General features: G+C 40.5%; 1 long non-coding RNA gene across 1 annotated transcript; it reads left to right on the top strand.

The window, feature by feature from the left end:
* Nucleotides 1-19,971: 19,971 nt before the first annotated feature.
* LOC135484652 (uncharacterized) lies at nucleotides 19,972-20,744 on the top strand. The gene is made up of 3 exons (XR_010446476.1): nucleotides 19,972-20,023; nucleotides 20,339-20,467; nucleotides 20,682-20,744. It is a non-coding gene; the product is annotated as an uncharacterized LOC135484652 (long non-coding RNA).
* The last annotated feature ends 7,150 nt before the right edge of the window (nucleotides 20,745-27,894 follow it).

Below are 27,894 nucleotides of genomic sequence, written 5' to 3'. Positions count from 1 at the left end.
CATTGGCTCTGGTGCCCAATGCCCCAAGGGTCTGCACTTATACTCTGTGAATGCGTTGAAATCCAGCAAATATGTTTTTATTCATTAAAAAGAGAGAAAAAATGTTCACATGCTTTGTTATGAATCCATCTCAACAGATAATAGATGTTAATTTGGTCACATTCTCAATAAGGAGGTATCGTGCCGATAGGCCTACAGCCTTGTCCTTGAAGAGTGATCTGATGCATCTGTGCCTCAATGAGATTGCGAAGCGAACTAACAGGACTCGGGTCTTGCAGGATACTGCAACCAGTAAAAGAGTCTGAAATAAAATGACTAATTCTGAATCTGACTGCATGTAAGGCCCTACATCAACTTATAGTACAGTTCATAGGCATGAAGTATATCACATACAACACTAGGCCCTATGGATTGGCCTGCACATTACATATCAGTTTTGATTTTTGGATTTCTGTTCAATAGCATGGAATGTGCTACACTTCCGCCTGTGGATGAATACATGTCTCTGCCCAAACGAATGAGATTTTTTTTTTCGCGGGAATGTAAACCACCGCGACCTCGAAAATGTTCATGTTGTGGCTTCTTCTTTTCAATACTGGAACACAGTCTATAGAGACTTTTACGTCCAGGCGCATGCGTTTAAAATCTTTGTCATTGGTAAAAGGTGCTGGTGTTAAAATCGCAGTTGGATAAAAGGTAGTTCAAGGTGCAGGATAAAAACATTCGATCACGTGGCCTGGCTATGGTTGGACTGGCTCCCTCAGCAGGTTGTGCCTGAAGGAGTCGAGGGTCTTGTCAGAGACCGTGTTCTCGGGGAGTCTGGTGGCCCTGGCAAGGATGTGTTCGATTTTTACGTGGTGGTGCAGGATCTTGTACATCATGATTACTCGGGATTGACGTCTTCTTTCCTCTAATGTTACCTACCCAAGTGTTTGGAGCATGTCAGTGACACTTGAGGTGTTGTTGTATCGCCGGGTAACCCATCTCGCTGCTCTACGCTGGACCATTTCGACCTGGTGTTTCATTTGTGCAGTGTGTGGGTCCCACACCGAGGCAGCATATTCAAGTTTGGGTCGTACTAAGGTCTTATAGGCCAGTGTCTTGACTTCCTGGTTCGGGGTCCTGATGTTCCTTCGTAGAAAAGCTAGGGTGGAGTTTGCCTTCTTGGTGGTGCTGATGGTGTGTTTGTTCCACCTCAGGTCTTTTGTTATGGTTAGTCCAAGATACTTTGCAGAGTCAACTGAGTCCAGCCGGTGGCCATGCAGGTAGTATTCTAGGTGGGATGGATTTCTTCCTCTGGTTATGCTGATGACTACGCATTTCTGCGGATGGAACTCCATCATCCATTCTCTCTCCCAGGTCTCAAGGGATCGGAGGTCTTGTTGCAGTTGTTGTTCATCTGTTGCATTTCTGATAACCCTGTATATGATGGTGTCGTCTGCAAATAGGCGTATTTGTGACTTCACGCTTTCCAGGAGGTCATTGATGTAGACTAGGAACAAGGCTGGTCCAATGACAGATCCTTGGGGAACACCTGATGTTATTGGTCTAGGGTTTGACATTTCCTCTTCGACGACTACTTTCTGAGAACGGTCAGTGAGGAACCTCTTAATCCATTCTCTGACCTGTGAGGAAATCCCGTACCTTTCCAGTTTGAGTAGGATATGGGTGTGGGAGACCTTATCGAAAGCCTTGCTGAAATCCATGACGATGGCATCAATGCGTTTCCTTGCTCTATGGGCTTCGTCTATGAATTCGATCAGCTGGGTTTCGCATGAGCGCTTGCTTCTGAAGCCATGTTGCTTCTCATGTAGGATGTCATTCTCCTCAAGGTGTTGCATCATTTGGCTGGTGATGATGTGTTCCAGGAGCTTGCTACAGATGCAGGTGAGGGAGATTGGGCGGTAGTTCCCTGGGTCGTCTTTCCTGCCTTTCTTGAATACTGGGGCAATGTTTGCTTCCTTCCAGTCCTTTGGGATGTCACCAGAGTCAAGCGATTTCTGGAAGATATCTTGGAGGGTTGGGGCGATGTGACTTGCTATGGCTTGCAGTACCCTGGGGCTCAGCTGGTTGGGGCCGGCAGCCTTGTTTGGTTTGAGGCCCTGCAGGAGTTTGAGAACACCGTTAGGTGTTATCAAGATGTTTGCCATCTTCTTTTTCTTCTCAAGTCCGATGATGTTTTTGCATGTCTGTTTAGGGGACGGGGCGTGATCTTATTGAAGACAGATTGGAATTTCTTGTTTAGCACTTCTGCTTTGCCTTTGCTGTCCATTACTGTATGGCCCTGGTCATCACGAAGTGCTGGTATGCCCACACTGTCCCTTTTAGTGTGCTTGATCAGCCCCCAGAATCGCTTATTAGCTTTGCTGTGATCTTCGTTGCTGTCGGTTTCTGGGGTTAGGATCTTATTGAGGTACGCCCAGTAAGCTTGGCGTATCTTGCGCTGGATGGTCGACCTCAGTTGCTGATGTTCATGGGTTGACTTGTGGCTGGGCTGTTTCTGCCTCTTCTTGTTGAGGTGTTTTGCCTTCTTGAGGAGCTTTACTATCTCTCTGGTGATCCAGGGTTTTTTGTTGGATTGTCTAGTGGTCTTTTGTGGGATGTACCTCTCTATTCCTTTGTGACGTCATCAACGAAAACGTCGTCGGCTTAGCGCGATTTCAACGGCATCGAAGCGAGCCGTCCGGGCGGGATTAAAACCATCAATTTCTAGAAAATGTGCATTTCGATTCGAAAACCTTACCGATTTATGAGAAAGTGACGTAGTCATTTGTTAAAAACAGCTAAAACATTATATGGTGAAATTTGACACAAGTTACCCTTTAAGGAATGCTTTCACCAGAAGACATATATACACATCTGTTTTTGGCAAAAACTGCCTGTCATGAGTGTGACTGTGGCCAGTCTGTTTCTGGGTGAATCTTGTTTTTACTGGTTGTAGCCAGCCTTTAAGCTTTGTAGATGGCTCCACCCATTTTCTCCTCGTGTTATCGCTTTTGCCGCCATTGTTAAGATCCAGAATCTTCCATATTTTTGGTCCATCAAATGAGTGAATTTGCCTCATCCCCGAAAGTTTTATAGAGAATTTAAGGGCCTTACAAAGGTAACTAATATGTCTAGAATAGAAATAATTTCCTTTACTGTGATGACAAGAACTTAGGAGAACTTAGTGGCTTGTTTTTTAGATCAAGTATAGATTTAATATTCTCGGTGACATTTCTTTCATTACACCACTTCGGACATCTCAACCTGGCTAGTACTTGATTATATCGTGATGTGTTCAATCTATCGTCTCTGTGAGGTAGCTCGGTATTGGAGCTCTTCATCTTAATAATTTTGTTTGTAGTTAACATCAAGTTTTGGGGCAGCAATGTGGACTTTAGTAGCATTATCTCAGTCTATTTTATGAATATTTTAGTTCAATATTCAATCGTCAGGTGTCTCCACTTCCTTGAGGACAGTGTTGTGACAGGTTTTCCTGTCCTCCTGGTGGATGTACTATTGTCTTCCACGATTGTCTCTTTGTTGTTACGAATATGTACTTAGTTGTTGTTCAATTATTGTATCTTTCAGTTTATTACGTGGTGAATAGATGGGAAATGAAATCAAGCTTGTTGGTGTTGTCTTCCGGTAATTTAAGGGTGGATGAAACAAGCCACGGCATGATTATCAACGACTAAATATATCATTGCCGCTACAATGAGTCAGTGTGATGGTCATGAGGAGTACAAAGTGCCAAATATTCCAATAGAGCGCCCATAGATTGATTTGCATATATACCACGACACCAACGCACGTAACTTCTCCCACCAACTTGCTGTAAGATTGCTGGTAGGCCTTATCGGCTATACAAGTGGCATAAAGTTTGCAAACCATCGATGAATGGAAAAGTCATGTAATATGAATAACATGTCATTTCACCAAGCTCTTACAACGCTGTTCGTGGCCATGCTGGCTGTTAAAAGTCACCATACTTCAGGATTATCTAATAAAATTCCTGGAAAGGCCACAGATTTGTCATATGCTTTAACATATAAATTTGTAGGCCTATTCCCATGTCCGTACATTAGCCCTCAGTGCAAGTTGGGTCCAAAACTGGTTCCTTTCAAAACCTCATGATTAAGCCCATTAGAAAAATTGAAAAAACTGCAAATAAAATCACCACTTACTCATAAACTATCTACATGTAGGTGATTTTTTTCTGCAAAATGACAGCTTGCCCTAGCAATGACCCTTATTCACGCATTGATAAGGTTTTGGGCAGAGAAAGTCAACAGGTTTGCTTATTCTTTGCACCAAAAAATTCTTTTGTTTCTCATAATTAGAAAGATTTGTCAACCTCAAAGATTGTTTCATTTATTCAATATTTGTTACTGACCCAGATATATTTTTGATAAGTTAGCAAACATCATTCTTTATTTTATTTCATATTATTTTAGGACCATAGACTTTGGACAGTTCTAACAATACAATAGAAAGGAATCACATTTCAATGGTTACCTGGCCTGAAATGATTGCGGGATGACAGATAGATCACGGTCATGATAAATTATAAACTGACACGCCTGCATCAAAGGTGTCTTATCCACCGAATACTACTTCATGCACACACTACAACGTTTTCACATGTATTACTTGCAACCATGTTGTTGAGAAGTACAAAAGGAAACTAATCAAAGTAGATTCTAGTTTTAAACACTGTGAGTTATTATTGCTAATTTCCATATTAATACCCACCCACTGGATTGGCGTAAGCTCTACCATGGCAACTTATTCATTTGTGTGTACACTTGCGGCAAATAGGGGGATAAACACAACAGGACCATTGCCTCAAAATTGGGCTCAGTTGTAAAAACAGCTGTACACATAATGCAACATGGTGATGAATTACTTAACTGAAAGACTAAGAAGTAAATGCCATTGGGGTAGTAAAGAGCAAATGCAGCTCCGTGGTACACGAATCGTCTGAATCGGTAGACTGGTGCCTGATCTACAGCAGCCGAAAGAAAGGTTATATTTCTGGTTTTTACGTTAAAGGTTTTTTGAACTAATCCGTCTTTGTTGTAACCTAAAAAGGCACTCTTGCCTATTTTGAAGGTGATGTCTTAATTCAGGCACTTTCGGCGGTTAATTATGCGTATCACTGATACGGCTAATATTGCTATGCTGCCATACCCGGTTTGGCAGGTGATGGGTGCACCTCTGTTCCGTAGGCGGTTGGCGGTGTTTTCCCCCCACTTCCTTTTTTTCATGGTCCTTTCTTGTAAATACTCAAATTATCTACGCTGCATCTTTCGTGCATACATTTGCACCATTTCGGGCCTATCATCATTATCTTAATTTCAAGCACGGTGCGAAAGCGAATTGATATTTATCAGACCACAGTGGACCTAAATCTCATCGTAAACGAATTTAAGAGGGGTGTATATAATACACTCCTGATCGGACAACGTCAATTGCACCAGCAAAAATGATCGGGTAGGTCTATTGTTGCTGGAAACCCTTTTTTCCCGCCCAATGTGGTCGTGTTGAATAAAAGTCACTCAGTATACTTTTCATGTCTGTCTCCAACACATTCTTTACATGGTCCTGACAAACGTGTTTTATTTTTTTCTTTTAACAGGGACTAGAGGGGTCCATCCTAAGTTTCCTACCACTATATGGTTGGTTATTTTGCTTGTTCTGGCATAGGAACTAATTGCAACTAACCTTTACGTTTCATTTGAAGAAACACATTAAGGTAGTGTCGGATTATGTGCCTGGCTTAAAAGAATGGTCGGCTTTTTTATTGCAGTATGTTAATTGTTCTTCCTATGGTTCATCAGTAAACTATTTTTCTGAACGTGTTTAATGCTTTTCCATTTTCTTTCAGCTCTTAGAGCTCTGCGGGGTCATCGTGCGCCACCAGCGTGACGTCGGAAAAATCTATATCAGTACCATGACGTCAAGGGGTAGATCCTAGCCCCAGGAAACGATTTATAGTGCATCGTTCCACGTGGTGGAAAGAGTCGATGCGTGGAGAGCTAACTCGAGTCAAATCGGAGTCAACATCGGAATAGCGCGATAATTCAGTCTGATTTGGAATTTTTCCTTTTTTGTGCAATTTGTTGATCGAAACTACTAATGTAGAACAGGAGGTGACTGGGCAGCCGATAGCTGGGTAATATTGCCCTTAATAGTGCCAATGGTCCTTTAAGGACTTACAAAATGCCTGCCAATTCAAAAATCACTTATTCGATTCCCGGCCGGCGCATCACTTCTTCCTTGTTTGAAAGTCAGTGACGACGGCTCTATACCTCCCTGACAGCTTTGGTTTCGTCGTACTTATCTCAATGTTCTCCGTAGAATGAGGCCTAGGCCTTCTATCAGTACCGTTTTATAGTGCATATCGCGATTTTAATTATTTCTAAAATATGCCCTCTTTTCCAGTTCATGGGCGGCGGCTTTGTGAATCGGCTTCTTTTATGTCGTGACCCCTCCGATACCGAAAACCCAGGAGTTACGATCAGAATCTTCGGCGAATCGTTTTCTTTGCTTCATGATAGACAGAAAGAAAAGGAATGCACGGCATTATTATCCCGATTGGGACTAGGACCGAAGTTACTGTGTAGCTTCAAAACAGGTCTATGTTACGATTTCCTAAATGGTCGAACTTTTGAATGGGATTGTGATGACCACAAAGCTAAATACATGTACCTCGTTGAGTAAGTATACGAACCATGCTGACTCGTTCTTTCAAATAAGCTGCAAAATCGATCATCTTTGCTGTTGGTTTTGAAATTAAATTGGGTGTTTCCTGTATATTTTCAGCCTCATCATTGATGAAATGTTGAGATGGCACGACCCACGTGTCCAGCAAGCAGCCATAAACTCAGGACTTGATACATGGATTAACAAGTCTGTTATGTATATGTACAAGCTACTGCAGGACTGGCCGAAGGAATTTCCTGATTTAGATCAAGATTTAAGATAAGTTTTGAAATACAGTGACTACTTAGTTAACTGGTGCTTGGTCTAAAATTTTCTAAGTCACTAATAAAGGCCCAGAATGGGATATTGTCGATTTACGACCATGTAGGGCCTATACTAATCACATTTCAATGAAGAAAATGACAGAGTTTTGATTACATGTTCATTTCTTGATCTGGTCTTCTGTGGCCAATTTTATCAATCAATGGTTGGTATGAAAGGCAATTGCAGTTGTGTAATTTCCTAGGCCCTTTACCCTAACAATCATATTGGTCATTCCTGTAGAAAGTTCAAATCATGAGGAACACAACGTTGTTGTTACTGCTGATGCTTTCGCTCTTTGTCATGTGTCAGTCAATGATGGATGCTGGCAATGATGATGATGATGATGATGATGATGCCGATCAGCAGAATGGTGCTGCAGCAGTTGGTCACCCTCGACGATGTAACAGTTACACTGTTGAAGCCAGGCTGCGACATGCCTTGGATTGCCAAACAGCAATTGAACATGGCCGCATTCTAAATGTCAATGAGTATGCTAGGCGCTATCGACTATCCCCAACAACGCTCAGGAGATGGATACAGAACATCGATGAAATGACGGATCAAGTGGAGGAAAATGCAGAACGCCGGCGAGTCAGAACCGACCATGATGGTTGTTGGCCGGAAGTTGAGAATATCGTGCACCAGCATTTTCAAGAACGGAGGAATATTGCCCTGCCCGTTTCTCGGTCGGACATTGTTAATGATGCAACGATTGAATTTCAGAACTGGTGGGGCCAACTCCCACACAATGAACTTGAGGACATTGCAGCACGTCGCCCCGAAAGGTCCCAGTTTTCTGCATCAGTGGGTTGGGTTACAAATTTTATGAAACGGAAAAAGATTGTTTTCCGCCGTAAAACGAAAGATTCCACCACTGTACCGGCTGATGCACCACAGAGAGTGAGAGAATTTCAGACTGGCGTTAGGCAAACTGTAGCTGACAACCATGTCCACACGCTCTTGAACTTTAACGAAACGTTTGCTCAGTTGGACTTCCCTCCGATGTATACAGCTGAGACCAGAGGTACAGTAGATGTAAATGTGAAAACATCGCGAGGAAATGCCAAACTCGGGTGCACCGTTGGATTGACAGTTGGCTCCAACGGAGAAAAACCGCCTGCTCATGTTGTTTTCAGGCAGCCGGGCTTCGTGCGTCAGATTAGAGATTTGAACAACATTCCAGATAACGTACGGGTCACATCCTCGAGGTCTGGTTGGGAGAATGGAGAGACACTGCAACATTGGTTGGACAATGTTCTTTTCCCTTACATTGGCGATTTTGACTTTAATGACATCCTTCTGCTTTTGGACAGATTCCGACCGCATCAAGCAGAGGATTTCTGTTACCCAATGGTTGAAGCAGGCATACTGTTAGACAATATTCCTGCTAGGTGTACATCGCTGGCTCAGCCGTTAGATCTCACTATTATGAGGGGATTTAAAGCTATAATGCGAAAGTATTGGAAGTTATGGAAATGTGATGCAACTGAGGCTGACGGAAATTGCCGCAAAATTACATTACAGGATGTACTCGGCATTATAAGTAGAGCATGGAATGATGTAGCTCCTGAGTCTGCGGCTAAGTCATTTCAAGTGGCTGGCTTAACACCTCAACCAGATGGTCATTATCGTGATGATGTTGCAGATGATTTGTTGCTTGGTGAAAACGAATTGTCAGACTCCGATAATGATGATGATAACTTAAATTTTGACGACAACTTGGAATTGTAAAACAGTTGTAGTGCAAAGTAGTGAATAAGTAAATGTTGTTAATGGCATCGGTTATGTAAGTGTTAGTTACTTTACCCCCCAAGTTAAACTTTTGGGAAAAAATCTCACATCCCCTCCCTGATTCAAATGCCACTTTTTTTAGGGTTTACCCTGTAAAAAGCTTGTAACGACATTCATTTTCCATGAAAAGCACTGGCCAGTGATCGTAGTCTTGGATGGACTTTCTGCATGTCGGATTTCAAGCTATTAAAACTTTCTGAGTACTTGATGAAAGTGATCATAGTCAATAGGTATCAATGCCGACATGTGCAGTAGGCTCAAGTTGTCATTATTAGCCCATTCATGCTTCTCAAAAGGAATGTAGGCCCTGCACAACCCATCTGGGCCTAAAATGCATATTATAATGACCTATTATGGACTTAGAAAATTTTAGACCAGCACCAGTTAACTAAGTACTCACTGTATCTTCATATACATGTACATGTAAGAAAGCATTCACATTTTCAATTTCAGCAAATGGACTAAATAAAAGATTATAATGCAGGATTTTACCACATGCAAAACCTAAAACCTTTAAAAACAATACCCTATCAGGTAAGACGATTGCCTATAAGTGGCTGTAACTAGTGATCTGAGAAGCTGGTTCCTCTTCATATAACTCTCTAGAAAGCTTATTCAGCGAGGGGTCCCCTCTTTTTGGGGGGGGGGGGATTAGCACTTGATTAATTGAAGGATGATTTTAAAGATTGTATGACTGTCCCTTTCCAGGTTTCATTCGAGAATACCTACCTACGAGACACTTCTTGAAGAAGTTAAGAATATAGAGAAGATATGGGTCAAGCTGAACATGAAGCCCGTATTCTGCTATAACGATATCAATATTACGAACTTGGTATATCAGTCTGGAAACGGTAAGCTTATCCCAGTGTGAATAAGTCAATTAAAATAATATCACTTATAATACGGAAATTTATATCTAAAGAGGTCTTTGCCTATAAGACTGCGATTGCGTACACCAGATGTTAATTTGCCCGGATTTGTGCCCCTGGGTTTTAGACTCATGTTGCACCTTCAACATAAATGTATCATCAAGTCATTACTATTGCAAAGTACCAAAAATAGATGAGTTCAAAACAACCTCTTGCTTGCGTTTTCTCAATTTTTGAACGAAATTGTCACTTTTCAACACCTACCTGGCGGTCGCAGTTTTTGAAGGATTGTAATGGGCAATTTAAACATTATCAAGAAATGCTTTCACCAGAAGACATATATGCACATCTGTTTTTGGCCAAAACTGCCGGTCGTGAGTGAGTGTGATGGTCATGGGGAGTACAAAGTGCCAGAATATTCCAATAGAGCGCGCATAGATTGATTTGCATTTATACCACTAAACCAACACACACATAACTCCTTCCACCAACTTCCTGTGAGGTTTTGTCCCCACCTCACACCACCTACATTTCTGGTAGGCCTAATTAGCTGTACAATCAAGCAGCATAAAGCTATTATGAATAAGATGTCATTTCGCCAAGCTCTTACATTGCTGTTCTTGGCCTTGCTGGCTGTTGAGTCACCATGCTTCATGAGTATCTAATGAAATTCCTGGAAAGGTCACAGATTTGACACATGCTCTAACATATCGATTTGTAGGCCTATGCCCATGTCTGTACATTGGCCTTCAGTGCAAGGTGGCTCCAAAACTGGTTCCTTTCAAAACCTCATGATGAAGCCCATCAAAAAAATTGAAAAAGCTGTAAATAAAATCACCATACTCATAAACTATATATTTACATGTACGTGATTTTTTTCTGCAATGCCAGCTTGTCCTAGCAATGACCCTTCTTCACTCTCTGATAATGTTTTGGGCAGATAAAAGTCAATAGATTTGCTTATTCTTTGCACAAAAAAAATTTGTTTCTCATAATTAGGAACCTGAAAGACTGTTTCATTTATTCAATATTTGCTACTGACCCCAGATATATCATTGATATAAGTTAGCAAGCAGCATGCTTTATTTTATTTCAGATTTTCGGGCTTGTAAAATTTTTAGAAAAATTCATCCAGTATCTCTGCCTCTTAAAGCCCATCCTTGACAGATACTCCAGTAATCGCAGAAGGTGCTTGTTGCTAAAATAATGATAACATGGTCACAGTTTTGTATATAGGTCTTGTCAACATAATGTAAGCATAATGTCTGATCATGTCACTCCGATAGAAATTGGCAGATGTCATTTTCAGTGTTAAAGATTTTACCAGAGATATAGGCATACAAAATCAAAGTAATTCACCTTGCAGAGGAAAACAATTAAATCTTGTAGGAAAAATATAAATTTTGACCGAGTTTGTCTGCAGTTTGGCAACATGATTATGAAACTTTTTTGGCCACGGGCTGCGCAGTCATCAGACATGATAATTCTAACTGCTGCTCTAGTTGTTGGGGACATTTAGTTTGGGACATGTATGGTGGATGAATCATCTGCCCTTCCATCATATCCCGACCAGTGCAGTATGTCATCAGACGGCTTTCAGCCGGGTGTTATTTGGTGTAAATTTCACCGCGTAAATACGCCATGCGTGCGGGATAAGGGCAGCAATCTCGCAGAGAAGAACCCCATATCCCTTTCGAACGTCATTCGATCACCCCCCCCCCCCCCCCCAGCCATTGGGTTTGATGTGGTATGGAACAGTTTCTAGAACTGTTGAACTGTGCTGATAGACTTTGGACAGTTCTAACAATAAAATAGAATGGAATGTTCTGTCACTGTTCCAACCAACATCACATTTCAATGGTTACCAAGCCTGAAATGATTGCGGGATGACAGATAAATCACGGTCATGATCAATTATAAACTGACACGCCTGCATCAAAGGGGTCTTATCCACCGAATACTACTACATGCACACACTACAAAGTTTTCACATGTATTACTTGTAACCTTGTTGTTTAGAAGTATAAAAGGAAACTAATCAGAATAGATTCTAGTTTTAAACACTGTGAGTTATTATTGCTAATTTCCATGTTACTCCCCACCCACTGGATTTGCCTTTATTTCTGACTGATCCTTCCAGATCGTGTCATTTTCCTGGACTATGAATGGGCCGGATTCAGTTCAGTGGCATATGAAATTGGCTACCAAAACAAATACCTGGCACTGAAACCCATCTGTCTTGCTTCTGAGACCAAACGAGCAGCTTGATGGACGACACTGTGTATACGTATACAAACTTGATGCAAACTTTTTCCCATTTCATTGCATAGAGTAGAACCGATGGCATCATGATTTATCGGTTTTCATAACAGAATCGCGCGAATACATGTATATTCGTATTCGTAAAAACGTGTCTCGCTGTTTGTGAGCATGGTTTTAAGCGAATGGTCACGTAATATCACTCCCAACCGGTAAACACGTCTATTGCAGTCAACAGAAACTCAAGAAGTGTATTCGGGGCACTTGCATAGTTGATATCACAGTCGATTTGTGCTCTTTTAGAGTAAAAACCACCTGCAATTTTGTTCATTCAATTCAGCTTTCACCAAAAAAACCCTTTTTTTCTCAAACAGGAACTGCTAAGGATCTGACCGGTTTTATGCCTACAGATTCATACGTCAGAGAGTGGGTAAGCAAGTACCTCAGGAAAAAGGCACAGATTGCGGGCAGTGGTGAAATGGTTTCCGAATATGCTATCAGTAAATTACTCCATGAAGTGGATGTACTAATGCCGGTAGGTTCTAGGCTAAGTCTACATAGCAAAATGTTAAGTAGCACAATAACGGTAACCCCCTGTGAAGTTAAGGACTAACATGGCTAAGGGGAGAAAAACTGTCGACAATGCCACATTCTGTAAAAATGTGTTATTTCAGTTACGTACATTGTAGTCATAGAAGCTATGTATCTCTTGTTTTATCCTATAAAAATCGGTTGGTACTGGCGATCAACTCACTGGGCAACTCAATAGGCACTGTTGCCTATTTGAGTGCAAGTTGCAAACCCGATTTCAAAGCAAAGATGAGGGTTTGCAAGTTTTTACACTCTTATGCCATTTAAAAAACCCTGAGTTAAAGCAGTTAAGTGTCAGTCCATGATACCACCATGCAGAGGGTGGCAAGGTGGGGGGTCAACCGTTTTTAACGAGATTAGGTATGCAAGATCCTTCCACTAATAAGACATCATTACACAGCAATTGATGACTCTCAAAAATCACTAGCAACCGAGTTAGGGGCAGGCCTAGTTAGGGGGCTTGTTTTAGCTTTTTTCCCCCTATTTTTGTGTATTTTTGGGTCAATGTTGGGCACCCCTGCAGAGACTAAAAAAAATAGCTGGATTTTCCCCCTTTGTATGATGGAAGTATTTGATGAGATCTTCCATTCTGCAACAGGTCATTGAGTAACACTTCATACTTTGGTCGTGCTAGGCCTAGTAATTATGCATACCTAGGGGCAGTGCTTAGGAAGAGCTCTCTATCGACGCTCATATCTCCAACACTGCAGGTCTTTGAATGCTGTGGCTTGCACATGATAAAGGTAATGATACCTACTTTCAAAATCAGAAATAAAATTTCCGGCCGCTTTTACTGTTTTCCCAGGATAAACCAAGGAAAAAGTGCTATTTTCCACCAAAATGACACTCATTGGCTAGTGCTGCCACCTTGTGTACACTTGATAAATTATAAAATAAATGCATAATGAACACATAATTTATGCTTGGTGCTGGCCATGAGGATTAGTAGTTAATGTCAACCACCATGATCACCCCCCCCCCCATGCCTAGGCCTACTAACCTATTTTAAGTAGGCCTACCGGTAAATAACTCCACTTGCATTTTCCCCCCCAAAAAAAGAACAAGCTCATCACTACAAATTTGCCCTTGATGAAAGCCCTTTGGGGAATTGGGCCCCATAGGTCCTGAAATGCTGATTTGAATTTCAAATAACATTTCGGTCTTGGCCTACCTGATGGCAACGTAATTGAACAAGCTACATGTAGGCCTTCTTACAGTCCGAAAACCTAAAGAAACCCCCCTGTTGGTGAGGATGCTAATGTTGACCCATTCATTAGCCTGTGTCATGCTGCCAGATCATGTTGTAAGGGTTGGACCCCCCCCCCCCATGGCTAAGGCACCTGAAGGGCATGTGGTATGACCTACTAATACATCTTTATCAACCCATGCAGGGATCATCCTGTTCCTAAGAACCTTGCAGAAGTGCTCATTTCACATACTAGTAACACCTTCCGTTGCTAAGGAGCCAATTGACCAAAGGTGCAGTTCCTACTGTAATTACTGTTTGATGAGGACAACCCTGCAGTTGGCTGCACCGTCAGAGTACTGCTATTGGAAGTTTTTAGCTCCTTGGTTGGCGGTGAAATGTTCTCCTGGAGTTGCTCTAGCATTGGCTAAATTGTACATATACATGTACTGGAATGGAGAAGTTTTTCATGAACTGAGTTACGGTACTGTCCAGTCCCTTAGGAGAGATCACAACTTTCCACATGCTACACTTGTACCTGTCTGCAGAGGACAGTGCTGCCACCTAAGAAGCAGGGACACTTTTTTTTTACAAATGGGTGATTTATTTACAAGCTAATATAATGATACATAGAAAAAAGGCTATTTTGCAGACAATAGCCAAACCACTACTAACCACTACCACTAGGGAGGGACCAATACTAGTAACACCTCATTTACGGTACTACATGTCAGGCCCAAGTGCAGGATAGTATCAGGAGAGAGTCCCACTTTCCAGTAGCAGGCTTGGTTGTTCAAAACTGACATTAGCGCTACTAAGTATACTGACATTAAAAATCTATCTTGGCATTTACAATTGTTTACTGAAAGCCAAAGTTCAAATTTATCCCAAGATATCGCTATAAAATCATTTTTTAACCAAGCCCCGCATTTTACCTGATGAACCATCCGCTAGATATACTAGAACATCAAATCTGGATGTCCTTCATATTGCAGGTTATGTTAGTCAAGGGAGACAAAAACACAGCATGTAACAGTTTTAGGAAATTCAGCATGTATTTTCTTTAGAAAATGAGAGATGTATTGTAGAATGCGAACAATGCATTTGCAATCAATGGCGTGGAAAATCTCAGGTCAAGCCTGATGAATGTACATCCAATAAAGTCGTACCCTTTCATTCTAAATCAAGAATTCTTGATGTGTAGCTGACAACTTTCACTGGGCTAATTCTGCCCAGTCATGACTCAAAGACCAACATTTCAGAAAATCTGTCTCCACCCTCTTATCATTTCTCTCTCCTAGCTCAAGAGTGCTTGACCAGCAGTCCTTATGATACTGTTGCAACAACATTACCCATCAAATTTGCCCTTCTGTCCCGTCTGCTGGGTTTTCTAAGGCGTCGGCTGGTTGAACAGAGGAAGAGGCAACAGCGGACTGAAAAAAGATATTGATGGAGAATCAGGTTTGGCTTAGAATCCCTCATTGCCAAGGAGATGGGAGCCAGAATGGCATCAAGGTTTTCAGCTTAGTCCCTCCTCTCTCATCAGTGACCTTCTTACATGTAAGTCAGTCGCTGCAGGCAGAATTAACCAATATTCACTTTGGCTTGCCCCGAATCTTCTCCCCTTTTTTTCATTCAACTCACCTCTGTATCCATGGGTGCTGGTTCTACTTCTGGTTCTACATTTGCCACAGATACTAGATGTTTAGCCTCACATCCTTTACACAGAGCTGAAAAGGCACCAGATTATGGGGGTAATGATAATATGATGAGCAATATAATAGTGTGAGGACATGATGATGATGATAGACTTGTTTTGATAATGCGACCGGCCATGCTGATTTTGTACGGCAGTGAAGCATCACCTCCAGTGGCACTGGCAGGGAATCATAACTGGGACTTCCTGATCATCAAGCCATGGCTCCAATCAACTTTCTAGGAAGAACACAAGTGAAGTGGTAAATCGTTATCACTCAGTTGGTTTTGCACCAAAGTTAGGTTTAGTCAGAGTGGGTATCATTACAGGCCTACTGCTTCTTTTCTACTTCATTGATTTTGAGACTGATCCCTTACCTGAGCCAACTGGGACAAAAACTCCCCACTTGATGTATATTTCCCGAGACATCACTCGATGAACTGCACCATCTTTTCTGGGCTTCCGACTTGTTTTAGAGGGTTGATGAAGTGGGTGCTGGCATCTCCTTTGCTGATTCCATGATAAACTCAACTTGTATCGGTGGTTCGGGCATATTGTGGTGTCCAGAACTGGAGAACTCATATCAAACACGCCAGCACGAAGTGCTATGAGCTCCCATTCACTTTTGACTTGACTGGCTTTCCTGGAGGACATCCAACGCATCAAATGGGAGTGCACGTCCTTCTTACATTGTTTCAAGGGGATCACACTCTTGTCATTGGGGTATGAAGCGTCAGTACCACACTCGATATCCTTGGATATGACAGCAAATCCACATTTCAACTGTGATTTTTTAGGTTCCATTTTCAATAGACTATCACACAATGTACACGTGCATGTACACAATGCATTGTATCTGTAACTGTTGTTGTTGTTGTCGTTGCTGGTGTTCGTTTCCGCCTAGACCGCTAAGCCTCCACAGGGGTAATAAAGGCCTCTAGGTTGTTTGAGGGAGTGTGTGGGAGGGGCAAGGGAGAGGGGGGTTCACTAACATCTAAAAATGTAATTTTATTTGGAAAGCATGTGTATTTCGTCAGTTATCTGAGGGAATGGGCAAAAAATGGGCACCAGTGAGAAGGGCGCGACTCGACCCCCTCACCGGAAAACCGTAAGGGCGGCCGGATTTTTTTCTTTTGCAAATTAAAAAACAGCATTCTGACTTCCTTACCTGGAAGTGGCATCACCTAAAAAACTGCAGTGTTGGAGCTAAAAGAGAGTTAAAATTGCCTTTTTACTGAAATTTGAGATTGCATTGTTTTTGGGACGTACTGTACCTGTCATTAAAATGTACCTGGGGCAAAACAAAAGGCATGAAAAGGTAGCTCAGATCATGTACTTTCAATTTCAATAGGCGGTGTTTAGTGATAATTCTGTTTGATGCACGAAAATTGACAAAAGACTTAGCCTATTTTGAGGGATAATGCATGTTTTTTCAAAAGGAAAATGAGTAGGAAATGGTTAACAGCCGTACCCCAAAACTGTGGGGTTATTTTCGAAACCAATTCACCAGCCTTCATAGTACCCTAGGACAGGTCTGTGGTAGAAATTACAACTAGATCTGTTGACCCCCCACCTTGCCACCAATTGCATGATCCTGCATGGTGGTATCATGGACTGACACTTAGATACAATGTATAGAGTGGCCTTTATGATTACATGATTCAATTATTTGTCATCTCGATGCATGGAACTCATTGGATTTTACTCAGGCGCCCGGACAGGCACGTTAAAGGGGAACTATAGGCAGGAGGAGAGGGGCTAATTCGGCCTTCTTCAAGTGACTAGTATACACAGTAACGGCCATTGATCATGTCAGACTTAGCACTAAATACATCGCTTGTACAAGCGTGAATCATTTCGACCCGACTGTGAGATGTGAGAGACCCCTATAGGCGGCTCTGTGTAACTTTATCTTGCCTGCCTCGCTGCTGCCTATATTGTCCCTTAATAGCAACCTCTCCATCCGGGGACTACTTGATGAGCAATTCAAAATGGCTGCACCATAGGCCCTGGTAGAATAAAACACCCCTACCTCACATGCTGTGTCACCACCAGATTCTGGGGGTGACCAGAGTCTTTCAAATAAAGAGTCAGGTCACAGCATGTTTCCTTTGATCCAACAGCTCTCTCGGGCAAATAACTGGAAGCCATGATGAAGCCAATTTTAATTCAGCTGCAAACTGACCTGAGGTGCAAAACAATAATTGAACCACCAAAAATTCAATGAAAAAATAAACTCTGTACATGCGGTATGATTTAGGTTGTAATCAATGTCAAACTTGTGACAGGCACATACTATTGCATCTTATGAAATGACTCAAAATATACACATCATAAAGCCAAATGGCAAATATTCAACAATATTCGAATGTACGTATACCTCACACCACTTCGCCAAAACAAGCTCGTTTTCTAATCTAAAAAACCCAGAAAACTGGGCTTCAAAATCACAAAACAATCAAATATCCTATTAGATAACAGTGACATCAAATTTGAAAATGTCAATGAAAAATGTGATTTCTAAACATGTTAACGTTTGACCACAAAATGCGAGACATTTTGCAATTGTTCACACTTTTTAAATTGTTTACCTCGAACGCGAAATGAAACCTGCTATCGGTGTCGTCGGTCAAATTGACAAGATATGAATATTCCATTAGATGACAACAAAAGGAATCACATGATACCACTAGATGGTCCATTTAGCACCGACAACATACTAAACTGCTAACCACAAATATATGTGATGAAGTGGAGTAGAAAAACGCTTTTCGAAAATTATTCTTAAATCAGTATCATCACTACTTCTCAAAACTGGCGAAAAGGACGAAACATATCGCTTTTCATATCAATGTTGTCTTTGACACTATATCTAAATAGTTTTACAGAAATCAGTGAATTTGATTAAGCTGACGTTTGCTTTAAAACGGATCATTTGGTATGGCTATGTTGAGGTGATCGAAGAATTGTACAAGTTCTAGTTGTGCGGAATTGTTTTGGTCAACACGTGACCCGAGAGAGCTTTGGTTCCCTAGTTGCCTGACTCTTGTTTTTGAAAGACTATGGGGCGACGTAGTATATCTGACCCCTGACCCGTCTACTTGGCCGTTACGTGTCAATACTGTTTCTACACGACAAGAACATTTTTGTGTCCCACCAAATAAGTTTTAAATTGAGAACACGTTTTATGGTAGACATAAATCAAAATACCTGGCACGAACATTAAAAAAAATTCTTTGTCGCTTATCGTGATATAATATTTTGCCACCTGCTTAAAACAGTACCACCATACAAACAAATCCACGTGGCTGTCATTTGATCATGATAACAAGTTTTTGTTGCAGTTAATTCACAATAATCATGCATCAAATGGTAAATATTAGTCATTGATATTCTAGATAGTATCGTATGAAATATTTTAATACAATTCATTGTTTTTTGCCTTATGGGGGGAAGTTAATGCTTTTAATATCAACCAAATGTCAAGAGCGAGAATTCAACACATAGGAGGCTTGGCTTGCTGTTCATCTGATTACCAGAAGCAAAATCAAAATTGTATGTGTTCATCATTATTTGCTAATGAGAAAATGACATGTGATCGATATTTTATGTAAATTGTCGTCAACTAATCACAGAGTTTTTATTGCTGGATATATATGTCCAGGGGTTAATAAGAGAACCACCGGAAGTGGGGAGCACATTGACCCCTGGAAATAGACGTGGCACACGTTAAAGCTGGCGGGACAACTACACATTCCCGAAGCCGAACTCTCAGGAATGATCCTTTATTTGCATTTGGATCTTCTACTGAATATACCCATTAGCCCCAGTGCACAAATCGAAAGCGATTGCATTATCTGCAGACACAGTAGGGTGCACATCGAGTGAGAGGCAATATTGACACTATTGGCACTAATTCGGCCTGAATATGACTTAGAGTCTGAACTGATGACGCGCTATGTGACGTAGGATTATCAAACAACTGAATCTCTGGGTGCCGATATCCAAGATGGCGGCAATTGATCAAGTCCAGTGCCTGAAATTTTAAAATTTCGGCACTGTGCGTGTGCGACATTTCCGTCTTGATATGTTATACACTGATCTCTGGACGCATATTTCTTTAACTCTTCAACTTTAAAGTAGTCTTATCAGAGTCTTTCAAATGAAAACTCTGATCTTGAAGGACGTTGCAGCGGCATGATATAAAAAAAACAACTTTCGATCGCCGTAAAGGACACCCAGTATCATGATCAGGAATTGGGGGATTTTTAATGTCCTGTTCAAATTAGCTGGCGGGATATGCTTTCAATAGTTAATTGTATGCTAACGGTGGTGTCCTTGAAACTGGAAGTCAATTAAAGCTCACAGCTTGACTAGCTTACAAAATATTCCCCCTGCATCAATGATGATGACTTCATTACTAAATTAAAATGTAGATCAGTATGTTCAAAACGCAGTGTTTAGTATATTTGACTTTTTTTGTTTTGCTCGCACATGTGGACATATAGTCCAGTAATCTCTATGATTTCAGATAACTGTCTTTTTAGTGGCCTTAATTTGTATTTGTTTGGCCTCGTTACCGGAAAAGGAAGACAAAATTGGTTTTGATTATATCGGGTAAGCAGCCAGGCGAAACCTGTTCTCATTGCAAACCCGAATAATCCCATCGGAATTCATGATCATGTACTAAAATAAGACGCCATTTTTATTACAAAAATATTTGGGATGAGTCAGAGAAATAACAGAATTTACTCAAACAAGACCTGATCGAGAGTGACCTGATCGAGGGTGAATTTTAATCGACTCTTGATCAAATCTTTTTTCGAGAATTAAAAATTTTTTTTTTCTCTCTGAACTCTTGAATTGTATCATACATACATTTTAGGGTTCCTAATATAACTGCAATGCCGTTTTATTTTTTTTTCTCTTTAGTAATGGAGCTGCACGATTCGACTACTACTTCAAGTCCAAGAAGGAACCCTGATGAAGGGAAACATTAGAGAGACTGCAAACACATGAGACTCTCACTGCAGCTGCTGAACAAAAGTAGTCTAATGATTAGTATGCTTTCGATTAAACTTTACTTTAGGATTTTTTAAAGATCAGCACAGATTTGACAAAAGTTGGAAACTCACCATCTCCGAATTGTGTATGTTCACCGCATATCGGCATGGAAATGAACACTAAATAAACAGGTAATTTACAGCTCAGTCTGTTTATGCAGCATGGGAGTTGTCTAGACCGTTTTTGCCAATTCCAGTGATTTTTTTTCCAGGATGAACATTTCTGCATACCTTGTGTCGCGACTAAGCATGCTTTTAAAATGAAATAACTTGACACTTTTCTTGGAAAGACGCCACCAGTCTGCTTCTTCTCAACAGTCCACGTTTAACCGACTTCCAAAAGTTCGGTACAAAACGTTTTATTAAAATGCGGTTCATAGAATAAATCAGTTTCATTTGATACGAGAGCTGACCTATGCCATGTCCTTCGAATCAAATGGTAGCTGGCCTCGGTTGTTGGGAACTGGTTGTTTTTACGAAGCAGAGAATACTTGAAACTGGGTGTTTCTCACTGACTGTCGTTTTCGGCCAAATAAACAAATTGGCGGCCTGCGGTACACACTTTTCTAGGACAGACGCCCCCACAGTCTGCTTCTTTTCATCAGCATCAGGTAACAGCAGTTTTCGAGATTGGAGAAAAGAGAAGAATGTCCTTTTTTGGAATGAGATGTAAAGTCCAATTCAAGAGAAAGTGGAAATAATTACCTGATGTAGCCACTTTGTAGAGTTTACGTAGCCCTTTACCCAGTCTTCTTTTTCTTGGAGATAACAGAAGCTGATGAGAAGAAGCAGACTGTGGTGGCGTCTTTCCTAGTGATGAAGTACGGCAGGCTGTCAAGATGTTTATTCGGCAGAAAATGACAGTCAGTGAAGAACTACCATGGCCAGTTTCCAGTATTATTTGCTTGGTTAAATAACCAGGCCAAGCAGCCGAAGACACAAAGGACATGGCATTGCTCAACTCTCTTTCCAATTGAAAATGACATATTCTATCAACAGCATTTTTATAAGCTTTGGTGCATTGAACTTTGACATTGGATTGATGTATGTGGACTTGACACCTTTACATTGGGACAAGGGGTCGCATTGGAGAGTTGTGATTCTTCTTCTGACTCATGTTATTTGATATTTAAAGCATGCTTTAGTAGCTAGACAAGGTCTGCACAAGTGTTTATCCTGAAAAGAGTTCGTGAAGTCGGACAACTCATAGTGTGCATAAACTGGATGAGCTGCATATTACCTGTGTATAATGTACATTTCTATGCTAATACACGGTAAAACCATGGTCTAAATGGGTTAGATATGACATTCTCTATTAATTACCCATGGATTTTGTTCTTTTTATCAAAAGTTAAGGTATCAAAGCTGCATCCTACCTTGAGTTTTTTTCATGGGGAGTGATTTTGCATGAAATTGGCATAGTTCAGAAATGGGTGTGGTCGCCCATCATCCATAATCCGGGACCCTCTTTCTCCTTGCAGAGTACGTAGCCCAAGGAACTTACCCATATTTTTTTTGAAATATATATTTTTATTTCCCTAGTACTTTCTTTTTTTACATTTTAAATTTTACATTATACATTTTTCTTTTTTTCTATATTTACATTTCACGGAAAAAAAACCTTTTTGTGGAGGCCGAGTATGGAAAGGGTAAAGGATCGTTAGTATTCTTTAAAGTCCTTAATTATACATAGGGAAAGTTTTGAAATATAAAAGTGCACTATTGGTGCATGTGCAGAGGTGCAGGTGCATGGAACATGTTTGTTTGTTGTTTTTTTTTATTATTGATTGTAAGGGGTTGGGCTCTATTTGTTAAACGATATTTTTCCATTTTTGGTAATGTTCATTGGGGTTTGTGTAATTCTTTTCTATATTAGCTTTGTATTTGATGATGTTTTGTAGTTTTTAAAAATTTAAGTCCTCTTCCTTTAGTTTTGATGTGTAAATGAATTCTTTTATGATTAATTTTAGCTGTTCAATAAGACATGACCCCTTTATATCTCCCAGCAGAACATTGGTTTTATTGAAGTTGTAAGTTATTTGTTTTTGTTTTAAGAAATCTCCCATTTGAAGCCATATATTTTTAGATTTTTGACAGTCCCAGAATAAATGTTCTATAGTTTCAGTGTATATTGTGCAAAAGGAGCAGTTTGTTGTATTTGCAAGTTTTGCTTGGTATAGGAATATATTTGTTGGAATAATTCAACTTACCCATATTTATTGTTAAGAGACACCTCCTTATTGAAAAACAGCCAGAAATTTCATGGGCAGGCCATTCTGCCCTTAGTTACGGTCAAATATATGGGCTGCACAATTCACACTTTCGGGTAATCCATGAGGTGGCGCTAACGTCAATTAAACAGAAGCATGTGTCCATAATTTTTATTGTTGAAAATGGTACACCTTGGCCATGGTTGTGCCCTACAATGTTGAAACCATGGAATGACAGTTCTGTTCATCAAAAATAAATGCAATCGAAATGCTAAGGTTGAATCACGCTACAAATTGCGAAACTGTATAAAAATTTATCTCAGGACCGAAATTTGACAACAACAAGTTAAAGATTCCGATCCGTGTATTTTTTTCCTTCATAATAATTCATTGGCATGTTTCAAATATTTTTTTGGTCAGAACGAAAGACACGGCAGGATTTTTTTCCTTCCGAATTTTAACGACCACAGCACTCACGTGACTCCTGCCAGAACGCACGTGACCACTTAAACTGCTGATGTCATATAATCTACTTTTCTCCACTCCCGCACTTTTTCGAAGTTGGCGATTTTGTTCTGCATCATGGCATCAAATCGAGCAGACGAACTGGACAATTTTTTTAATTTCAGCAATTTTGAGGATCTCTTGAGAGATCTTCGGAGGAACACATCCGGTTCTCCGGATGGTGTTCGCGACCTTGTGTCGAGAATCGTGGATCAGCCTCATGTTCATCGTCTGAGGTCACATGATCACTGGCAGGGGTCACGTGATCACTGGCAGGTGTCACGTGAACATAAATCAGCCAATCACAGTACAGGAATCTGTTCTAGACCATTAATCGACCAAGCACTGGCCAGGAATCTAGACCATTATTCCTGGTCAATGATTGGTTGATTACGATCTAGAACAATATTCCTGTTCTCCTATTGATCAAATCATATTCTAGAACACTAATAATTATGTTCTAGAACATAAATCGGCATTTATGTCCACTACGGCCTACCATAGACGATGAAGGTAGTGAAGATGGGATGATCCTTGGATATGAATGACGATATTGAGTGATTTCAGGTTTTTGTACTACTTGCGAAGGGTCCATGCATTTTGAGTTGTCGTTTGACTAAAGAGGCATTAAAATTGTTTTGGTTGAAATCAGAAGCTGTTTCCTTGTAGGTCCGTTAATCGCAGGCGAGGGTTAATGAATGTCATGTCATTTCTATAAAGTGACATCACCATGGGATAACCATTACAATGTACGCCTTGGACGATTTCCATGAGCATGTAACCCTAATCAGGCCTTTCATAACTTGTACCTGGAATGTGTATATTCAATAACCTGCATGTTAGACAAGTTGGTCGTGGTGGCCGGATAAACCCACAAATACGTTTTGTCCTGGCTAATTCGTGTACAATAAAATGCTATACCAAATAAATCTTACCATAAATAGTCCAATTTACAAAGTTTTAACCCCATTGTGCGCTGATAGTGCATTGCATTTTCTGCTGGGTCCTACTCTTATTTCGACATCTCACTCCAATGCCATGACGGCAGCACTAGCCGTCCAGCAAGTTTCGACACAGCGGTAGACATTCGACATGAAGCTTAACGTGCAAAGGGTCTACACAACTCGGCCAACGTTGTCAATCTTTTTCAAAATGATGATCGAATTCGAATGAATTGTCGATAGCGTTAACAATATAAAACATAACATTACCTGCTATATTTGTTTCAGGTTTTGAAGGCAAAGTCCTGGTTTTATGCCAACACCCCCGTTCTTTCGCCATGTTGGATTTTCCCTTAATCCAAGAGACAGCATTCTAGCATGACACACGACTGGTCCTCAAAGAGTTTGGCCATTCGAATGCCTACTTTCTTAAATGTATATGCCTCATTAGCAGTTAGTAGTTCCACTAATTGCCCTGCAGTGGAGCTGATAGAATTTAGATGGTTTCCTGTTTTAGGAAGATCACGGATTAATCACGGGTATTTCAGATTGATCAAAGACAATCCAGAAAATTACGGAAGATCTACAATGTGCCCTTTCCCAGATTATTGTAGTTACAAGTGTACTATTTGGCTCACACTTGTTCGTTTTCAGGTTATGATAAGTTAATGGACGGTCACTGTCCTAATGCCAACCACTGTATAGCTTAAACCTGTCGGTATTTTCAATTTGTAGAATTCGAAGCTGATGGACAATGGTTGTCATTGAGAAATAACTGATCACTTGGACCAACCACCTTACGTCATACAGTGGTTGTGGTGCGATCGATCAATTTCTATAGTACAAGGTCTAAAGGTGAGCAATCACCAGTAAAACAACTATAATAAAGTGAAGTCCTCGTTGACCTGCCATTCTAAACCCCTATGAAATTGACGCAAACGCGAAGGAGTAGAACATGATGACATAACTATTCGACAAATCCGTGATGACGCTTACCCATTGTCCAACCAGACTGAACAAGGTTGAATTGGCATCGAACAACAATGCCCATAATATCTATGGAGGCTTTTGTCGGCGACTTTCCGGCGCTGAACCATATTGACCCTCAAGCCTTGGATCCACTCCGGTCTGCTGACCCAGACTCCGTTACACCAACCCTTGACGCAATTTGCCAGTATAAGTTGGTTCTGTTATTCCTCACTAGATCGCACGCTACCGCCGATATTAACCATTCAGAAGGCCTGTAACAAGAGCGAACTTTGATCACGATCTAAACAACCTCGCTTCTGGTCTTCTACGTTCAAAAATGCTGTGTCGAAAGTGTATACTGGCAGCATGCCAAGACTGGATCGGAGGCGAGAATAAATATATGACTCATTCATGAAAAATCCACAATTTTTAAAGCAGCGTTCTGATCAGCGCACAAGATACAAAATTATGACATGGGGCTTGGCTTTCATATTCAAAAACGGTCTTGGATCGATGAGTCTAGATAGAGTATATTGCCCGAGAGATAAATTTGATCGTTTAGGGCGGGAAACGCGATACTTTCTTCCATTATAATTTAACGAAAAATCGTACCAAAATTTTGTACAACATAAGGGCATCGTGTGCGGCGCACGTTAGTTTGGACTTTTCCCGTGGCCGAATTCAAGTTCAAACAGACGAGAATCATGCCGCCATTATCCAGTATGATGACGTTGGTCGATCAAGGGTCTACAATGACTTGTAAAACTGACGCACTTACAAAATTGCTGCCAATAACTACGCTACAATAGAAACAACCCTTGTAAACACTTACGGCGAGATAGGGTTATTTTTATCTGTGACGGATGACGAAAGAATACGTCGAAATAATATACATTTACAAATGTACGACGAAATGATGATACGTGTACTTCAAAGTACTTACGGCTGCCGTGTATGCTGAATGGTGAAAGTGTTTTTATCTAATCAACATCTGGTTAAGAGAAGTGATGATGCATCTGTTGCAAAGCCGGTGAAATATCTGTTATTGTCATGATGGATGGAGAAGGCGCCTCCATCTTACCAAACATTTTAAATAAACTTGGATGAAAACAATGTAAAAAATCTTTATTTATAGTATAATTGTGCTGAAATTAGTTTACCAGTTATTGATACTGTACAATGTAATTGTATAGCACTATCCGTACAAAGGAAACAGCTACTGTAAATATAAAGAAGTCTTCTCTCACAGCATTGTCATCAAGAACCCGCGATAATGATCTTGACGTCTTTGATATAGTCATGCCCAGTAGAAGCCTGACCCGTAATAGCTATCGTCAGCAGAATACTTTCGCACACGAAAATCTATTTGATCGAATCTAACAACTGAAGTTCTATAATAAACAAGATTTAACATGTACACGTATTTTGCAAGCGTATATTCAAAGCGTTTTTTGTTTCTAGTGATTTCTGTAGATTTAGTGGTGTATTCCTGTTTCGCCTATTCCTGTTCCGCCTATTCCTGCTCCGCCTAATCCTGTTTCGCCTAATTCCTTATTCGCCTATTCCTGATTGGCCTACTTCCTGTTTCGCCTAATTCCTGTTTCGCCTATTCCTGTTTCGCCTATTCAAATGAATTGCTAACCTCCCCACAGACGTAGGAATATGAACCGTCCCTTACTATAGTGTTAAAGTCTATCATTAAGAATAAAGTCTGAAATAATGGATTCAGCGACATGTCAATTATTTCAGTATTATTCGGAATAACTTTGGAAAATTATACATAGCTTATATCGGCTTATGTTTCAGCTTATTTTCAAAGGCAAGAAATAAAATAGTAAGAAAGTTTTACCCTTTCATTAGATTTAAGAAAGGTTTCTTAGGCCTGCATTTTATATTGTGGTTTCTCTTTCTTTTGTCTTAGTCAGTAACTGGCTTCGTAATAGAAAGAATACCTACAGCTACATTGTTCTTTACTATGACATGGGTTTTACAGCTGATTTTGATCAAATAATTATGAGAATGTACAGTATTATGTATTTTTATCGAATTCCTGTTTTTTTAAAATAAGCGACTGCTACTTAATTCTATTAGTTTTCACTATGTGTCAGTATGGTCATATGGTCAAATAAGTCCCGGAATGTCCCCGCTTTCAAGGTGACTCTTTCAAAACGGTCATGGCATGGTTTGTTAATAAAGTTGATGGCATTTGATTAGTCAAATTGTCATCACATCGTTAACATCATCCAATTGTCCCCTCACATTTCCCCATAAAATGGACATGCATCCCTAAGGTTCCCCCTGGGAGAGTCGATTTATTGTAGGGGTACTGGAAAGTAGGCGAAACAGGAAGTAGGCCAAACAGGAATAGGCCAAACAGGAAATAGGCCAAACAGGAAATAGGCCAAACAGGAATAGGCCAAACAGGAATAGGCGGAACAGGAATAGGCGAAACAGGAATAGGCGAAACAGGAAAAGGCGAAACAGGCATAAACTGATTTAGTATGGTATTAGTGTGTATGTCACGTTATCAATGCAAATTTGCTTCAGATATCAGTAGAAACATTTTCACATCTGTTTCGAAAGTATTTAGCATGTGTCTACAAGAAGATAACAAATTGAATTGCAGAATATTCATCACTTCAACATGAAATGGTCCGGTATATTATGTTGGTAAAACGTTTGCACGCTCGATCAAACTTGGAAGTCAAAATCCATATCGCATAAAAACATAGGCGTACAAGGTAATACGATTAAAGGGGATGATTGCTTAAGGATCCATCCCTTGGATTGTGATTGTATGC

The sequence above is a fragment of the Lineus longissimus genome, chromosome 3, assembly GCF_910592395.1.
Source record: "Lineus longissimus chromosome 3, tnLinLong1.2, whole genome shotgun sequence".
Taxonomy (NCBI): domain Eukaryota; kingdom Metazoa; phylum Nemertea; class Pilidiophora; order Heteronemertea; family Lineidae; genus Lineus; species Lineus longissimus.
This window is presented reverse-complemented; position numbering and strand designations above follow the sequence as displayed.